The sequence below is a fragment of the Apodemus sylvaticus genome, chromosome 1, assembly GCF_947179515.1.
Source record: "Apodemus sylvaticus chromosome 1, mApoSyl1.1, whole genome shotgun sequence".
NCBI classification, from domain to species: domain Eukaryota; kingdom Metazoa; phylum Chordata; class Mammalia; order Rodentia; family Muridae; genus Apodemus; species Apodemus sylvaticus.
The window spans coordinates 164,793,380-164,800,425 of record NC_067472.1 but is presented as its reverse complement, the minus strand read 5'-3'; the positions used below and the strand labels follow the sequence as shown (position 1 = coordinate 164,800,425).

The 7,046-nt window shown below is 48.5% G+C and overlaps 1 pseudogene; it reads right to left on the bottom strand.

Moving 5' to 3' along the window:
- Nucleotides 1-4,180: 4,180 nt before the first annotated feature.
- On the bottom strand, nt 4,181-6,282 carry LOC127690499 (uncharacterized; annotated as a pseudogene).
- Between the last annotated feature and the right edge of the window lie 764 nt (nt 6,283-7,046).

Genomic DNA, 7,046 nt, shown 5'->3' with positions numbered 1-7,046 from the left:
CTTCTAATGAGTAGTTCTAATCTTAGAACTAGAGAATTAAATTTCTGATTCTACATATCGTACATTGTCTTTTTCTAACTTTTGATACTGCTGGCGCAACATAAGAATCTGTATGTCACTAATTCTTTGTCTAACAAAAGCAATTAACTTATTAATTATGCAAGATCCTATAGTTAGTAGAAAGAGCAAAATCCGTAAGGGACCTGTCAGGGCCAAAAGCAAAGTTGTCATCCATGGTGATTTGCTGAACCAACCCTCGTACCAGTTTTGAGTGGCCTCTCTGTCCCGTTGGGATTTTTCTAGCCTCTCTCTGAGCTTGCTCATGGAGAGTCCCTAATGGCTCCTGAGTGATCTACATAAAAGCAACATTCTTCTTTTAGAGTGGCTCGTAAGCCCCCTTAAGAAACAGTAAGTCTAATCCTCTCCTGTTCTGCAGCACCACCTCAGACAAAGATGTGAGGGACCCTTCTAGTTGACTGAGAGATTTTTCTAAAGCTCTTAGATCTTGGTTCATGGCCGTTTGAAGAATAGTTTGTGCTGAAGATCTGCGGGTCCCTTGATAAGGGCAGTAGTTCCAGTCCCTATTCCTGCCACTAATCCTAGTCCTAGCATAACTGCTAAAGTAAGAGAGACTGGTTCCCTTTCCTCGTGCCGATGCTTGCTCTCATAGGCTTCTATAACTGCTTCTTCTGCATGGTAATAGATTCTGGGAACTAATCTAATCATAACACAGAAATCTCTGCTTTGATTAAGATAGTAGTAGACACACAAGGAGTGAGGCCAGTGCTGTGTGCCCACTAATTATTATTATTAGGAAGCAGCTATTGGTTGGATCCAGTGGTGTTAATAACCAGAATATTATTGCAAAGATGTTGGTGGGTCGAGGGCACATAGCCTATACATGAACCTGTCCCTGATACCTCAGTCAGAGTTAGTTTACTTTGGGACCCCCAGGGACAGTGGCTGGAGTCTGTGGTAGCATAGATGGTGCCAGTGACTGCTGTTTCTTCATAATAAGGAGGACCTACTGCCAGACAGAGCCAGCAGGATGTAGTAGCTGCATTGGGGTTTGTAGTATTTAGAGCTTGGAATTCCCCCTGAATTAGGTATAGTAAACTTGTCTCCAGTGGTGGGGGGCAGAGTGACTAGAGTTGAGGTGGGAGCGTTAGTGGGAGCCTCAGTTACGACAGGGGGAGGGGGCTTTGGAATGATTCCTTTGTCTAGTGGCTTAGGGGGGTCCCTGTTCTGCAAGCACTTTATCAGGCCCCATGGGAAGTGTTGGAGGGCTTTCAATCTTCAATCTAATCTGAAATGTGAACCTGTTGTTCCATCCTGACATATAGAACCTAAGACCCCAGGTTCATCCCTTGGGTCAATCAGTAAACTGTTTTCCTGGATCTGTAAAGGCGATATTAAGGGAATCATTTTTCCGGGAGACAGTGATCAAGTCCCATGAGGATGTGGGATGCCAGAAAGTATCTCCAGTAGTCTCACATCCCCATTGTCCACAGTAGAATTGTCCCAGGCCCCCGCATCTGTGGGTTTCCGGTGTAGACCTGCTGTCTCTGGGGCATACATAAAAAGGGGTTTGTTGAAGTTTTCTCCTGATGGGTAAGCTCTTACAGCCGGTATAAGCTGACTCATATCATTTTGGGGACATATGGTATGGGGAATGAGGACTTCTGACCATATAACGTTTCTGTAGGCAGTGCACATCTTTATGGGTTAGCTCAGGAATGTCCCATGAGTCTAATCTGGCTATTAGGGCACAGATCTTAGGAAATAAAGAGGGCCACCACTTCAGCTTCCAGGAGTCATCTTGGGCTGCGGGGGGGTGGGGGGGGAAGGGGAGAGGGAGGTTGTCACTTTGACATGAGATGCATGGATCCAAGCCGGTATACCATCAACCTTGATGGCGGTGGGACTAGTTAGAAGTACCAGGTAAGGTCCTTTCCATCTGGGCTCGAGATTGCTGGATTGATGAAGCTGGACCAGGTTGGAGTCTCCCACTTGGAACTTATGTGGCACGGCTGTGGTTCCTGGTTCATATGCCCCCTTGACCTGTTCCCAGGTGTCCTTTCTGACCAGTTCAAGAGCCTTTAAGTGAGCTATCAGGGGTTGGGAGAAAGAGGCTTCAGGGTCAAGTATCCTTCCCACTTCTGCCACGGGGGTGTACCTGAAACTGGTCTCTCCGATGTCGTAATAGCCTAGACTTTTTAATCCCCTCGTTGAATATAAGAATCATGGCTCCTTGGGCTGCTTGTTTGGCTGCCATGTCAGTCATTTGATTTCCTTTGGCAATGGCATCTTGGCCCTTTTGATGGCAGGGACAGTGCATAATGGCCAGTTGTTTGGGGGTTTTTTTTGGCAATTGTATGACTTCTAGGAGACTTAAGATTTCTTCTTTGTTCTTAATGTCCTTTCCAGCAGACATGAGTAGCCCCTCTGTTTATAGATTGCCCCATGTATGTGAGTGGTGGCGAAAGTGTACCTGCTGTCCGTGTAGAAGTTGATAGTCTTCCCTTCTGCCAGCTGCAAGGCTTGAGTGAGTGCAATCAGTTCCGCTTTTTGAGCTGACATTCCTTCAGGCAAGCTGCTAGCCCAGATGGTTTGCTTCTCATCCACCACTGCTGCCCCGGCTCTCCACTTACCTTCAACCACGAAGCTGCTGCCATCCGTGTACCAATTAGGGCACCCTGGAAAAGGCTGGTCGGTGAGGTCCTTCCATGTTCTGGTTTCTTCTGCCAGGATGTCTACACACTGGTGTATTGGCAGAGAATCATCTGTCTCAGGCAGTAGGGTGGCAGGGTTGAGGATACAGGGTGGGGGTGGGGAGATCACTTGTTCAGTCAGCAGGCAGCTCTGGTAATGAGTCATGCAGGTGTTCGTCATCCAGCGGTCAGGAGGCTGTGTCTGATGATACTTTCTAGGGCGTGGGGGACTACTACAATAGTCTGTTGTCCCAAGATCAGTTTGTCAGCACCCTTGAGGAGTAGCGCTACAGTAGCAATGACTTTCAGGCAAGATGGCTATCTGCTGGCTACAGGATCGAGTTTCTTTGATAGGTAAGCTACGGGTCACTTCCATGGCCCCACAGCCTGAGTCAGGAACCCTCATGCCACTCCTGCTCTTTCATCCACATAGAGGATGAAAGGTTTAGTTAAGTCTGGTAGGGCCAAAGCTGGTGCACTGAGTAAAGCCCATTTAATTTCTTTTAAAGCTTTCTGGTGTTCGGGGGAGAGGGTCCATGAGAAAACCCCCGTTTCTTTAATGAGAGGGTAGAGTGTGGCTGCCAAGGTGGCAAATCCTGGTATCCAGAGTCTACAAAACCCCGCAGTGCCCAGGAACTCTCTTACTTGCTTTGGGGTTGTAGGCATAGGGATTTGTGTCACAGTCTTTTTCCTAGCTTCTGTCAGCCATTGTTTCCCCTTCTTAAGAGTGTAGCCCAAATAGGTTACTTCTGTCTGGAAAACCTGGGCTTTCTTTGCTGAAGCCCTGTACCCCAATTCACCCAGCTCAGTCAGTATTCTCTCAGTCCCAAGTCTGCATTCTTGCTCGGTGATAGCAGCTAAGAGTAAATCATCAACATATTGAAGCAGGGAAATTTTAGGATTTTCTGACCTGAACAGAGCCAAATCCCGATGGAGGTCTTCACCAAAAAGAGTAGGGGAGTTTTTGAATCCCTGGGGCAGACGCGTCCAAGTCAGTTGTCCAGCCTGTCCCAAATCTGGGTCTCTCCATTCGAAAGCAAAGATCGCCTGGCTGGTAGGATGTAGTCTCAGGCAAAAGAATGCGTCTTTTAAGTTTAGAACCGTATACCAACATCTATCAGGAGGGAGAAAACTGAGCAGGTTGTAGGGGTTAGGGACAGTGGGGTGGATATCCTGCACTCTTTTATTAACTTCTCTTAGATCTTGTACTGGCCGGTAATCAGTGCCTGGCTTCCTAATTGCCAGCAATGGAGTGTTCCAGGAAGACTGACAAGGAACCAGAATGCCTAATCGCAGGAGTCTTTGGATGTGTGGTCTGATGCTCTCTTGGGCCTCTCTGCTCATGGGATATTGTCGTACCCCAATGGGGATTGCATCAGTCTTTAGACTTATGATGATGGGGGAGCACTCGTTTGGCCTCTCCCATTCCATCCCACCCCACCTCCCACCCCCTCCACCCCCCACCCTCTCTACCCCACCACCCCCATCTCTGCCCATGCTCTGGGGAACCTCTCCAGCCATGTTCTGGTCTTGGCTGATGAGGCCGGAGGCTCGTGCGATCTGTATTCTTCCTCTAGTTTTAAAGCTAAAATCATAGAAGTTGGGGGGGGGGTCTGCGAATTGACTATAGCTCCTTTTGAGGAAAAACTTATTTGAGCTTTTAATTTTGACAGAAAATCTCTCCCCAATAATGGCATGGGGCCCTCAGGAATGACGAGGAAAGAGTGAGTTACTTGACCCTTTCCCAGATCAACTTTCCTGTCGGTGGTCCAAGAGTATGGTTTCTGTTCAGTGGCCCCAATCACTATGTATTTTTTATTTTTTTTAATTCTCCCAATGGTTTTTTTAAAACTGAAAATTCTGCTCCAGTGTCAACAAGGAAGTCTGTAGGGGTCCCCTCCACAGTTAGGGTTACCCTAGGCTCGGGGAGGGGGTCTGAGCCCCATCCCCCCTAAACATTATCTTCTAGAGTGAGGACCTTGGGTGTTTTGGCACCCGGTTTCTTCTTGGGGCAGTCCCTTGCCCAATGTCCCTTCTCCTTGCAATATATACATTGGTCCTTGGCTAAAGGTTGTCATAACAGTCCTCCAGAGTTCCGGGGCTTTCTTGGCCCTGCATTGCCCAGGTACACTGTCTGTCTGTCCCCTTGATCTGTTCTATAAGCATCCCTGTCACCTACTACTGTGGCCAAAATCCTTGTCAAAATCCTTTCCTGCCTTTTATCTCGTCTATTTTCTCTTTCTTCTGCTTCCTTTTTTCTCTCTCTCTCCTCTCTTCCTCAGTCTCTCTCTTACGGTACACTTCCTCTGCTTCCTTAACTAGGTCCTGCAAGGATAGCATTTGCAGACCCTCCAGGCACTGCAATCTTCTAATATCAGAGGCAGATTGTCCAATAAAACCATGGCTACTGCTGCCTGTTGACCCTCGGAGGTAGGGTCAAAAGGCGTGTATTGCCTGTAAGCCTCCAAAAGCCATTCTAAAAACACAGAAGGGGGTTCCTTTTCCCCCTCAAGAACTTCTCTTACCTTGGCCAAATTGGTGGGGCGCCTGCCTGCCCCTTTGAGACCTGCCACTAGAGCCTGGTGATATACCATCAGCCGCCCTCCACCTTCTGAGGTGTTGTAGTCCCAGTCAGGACGATTCGGTTGACCATTGGTTCCTGGCATGTTCTTTCGTGCCTCTAGCAGGATTCTTTTCTTCTCCTCGGTGGTAAAAAGGACCTGTAAAAGATGTTGACAGTCATCCCAAGTGAGCTGATGGGAGAACATGAGGGGTTTTATCAGACCTGTAAGGCTAGAGGGATTTTCTGAGAAAGGGGCATGATTTGTCCTCCAATTATAGAGGTCGGCCGATGAGAATGGCCAGTATTGAAGGGGTTGCAATTTTTCAGGGTTTGCCGGAGGAGGGCCGTATTCGCGCAGAGGCAACACCGTATTTGATTCTCGTTCCCCGGGGATCTGAGCATGTCTGCTTTGGTTCCCAGTGGCTGGTCCTTCTGCTGCTCCTCCAATGGCACCCTGTTGAGGATTCGGAGGGGTGTAGGGAGGGGATAGGGAGGTGCGGTACCAGGCCACTCTGGGGGCTCCTCAGTGTCGGGATAAATCTTAGGGGGAGCCGAGGGTTGGGTTCTGCTTGCTGGTTCGGACTCTGCTGTTTTGTGTAGCGGCTCGGGCTCCGCCTCCACCATTTTGGGCTTGCTGTTTTTGCTTTCATTTTCTGCTGAGTCGCAGAGGACCAGGACTCGGGAGCCTGGCTTATTTTTCTGAGACCAAGGCTTTAGCCAGGGAGGAGGATCCTGAGCTAAATTCTCCCAAATAAAAATATAAGGTACCAGGTCAGGGTGAGACCCTGATCCCTTATGAAAAACAATGTCTTTGATGGCAGAAATCACAGTCAGGTGAAGTGTACCCTCCAGAGGCCAGCCAACATCGCACGTTGGTCATTCTGAAGAATAAAACGTTCTCCAAAGTCCCTTCTTAACTTCTACAAACAGATTGCGTGCCCTATTTCTAATTTCAGTCCAGTGGTCGAGAGTTTGACCTAGAGGAGTGCTAACAGTCTGTCCCACCATCCAAGTCACACAAACCACAAGCAGAACACTCGGAAAGATCACAAAAGTCGAGACTAGAGCCCACCTCTTGCGGAACTTCCAACAGCAGGAAACAGAATCAGACGGCCAAGAAGATGCAAAATCTCTCCTCTCTAGGAGAGATTCGGGTTCCGAGTCAGCACCCAGATGGGGAATCTCCGAGCGTCCTTGGACCTCCCCTAGACCTCCTGGGACATCTCCCAGGGTGACAGTAGGTTATCTCTTGACACATCTGTCGATAACCCTCCCCTCCTTCCCAGACTGGGAGTTCATTGCTCTCACGAGTGTGGACGACTGCAAACCAGAAATACTAGATAGAATATACATAGACAAGGATAGAATCTTACCTCCAAGAGGGAGGGGTCGCAAATCCCAGACGAGCCTCCAAATGAAAGACTCCCAAATCCCGAGAGACCCTCACTCAAGTCTCAGGATAAGGTGAAGCCCCAAAAATTCATAAGAGACTGTTCTTGATGCAAACACACATGGTTTATTTATCCAGTGCACTGGAGCCGAGCTCGTGTCAGGTGTGCAGGGGCAGAGGCGTTCAGCCCTGCGCAGCTGCAGTCAGAGGTTTTTAAGGAAGAAAACTACCAAGAAATGGGGAGGTTCAGGCAGTGATCTATGTCATAAGGAATGGGGAGATCAAGCGGCAATTCATGGCTCAGCGGAAGGTTACAGGTTATCTTGGGCAAACATAGTTACTTTGAACAAAGCGCCAGATGTCTCGGGAATGTGGAAGCTAG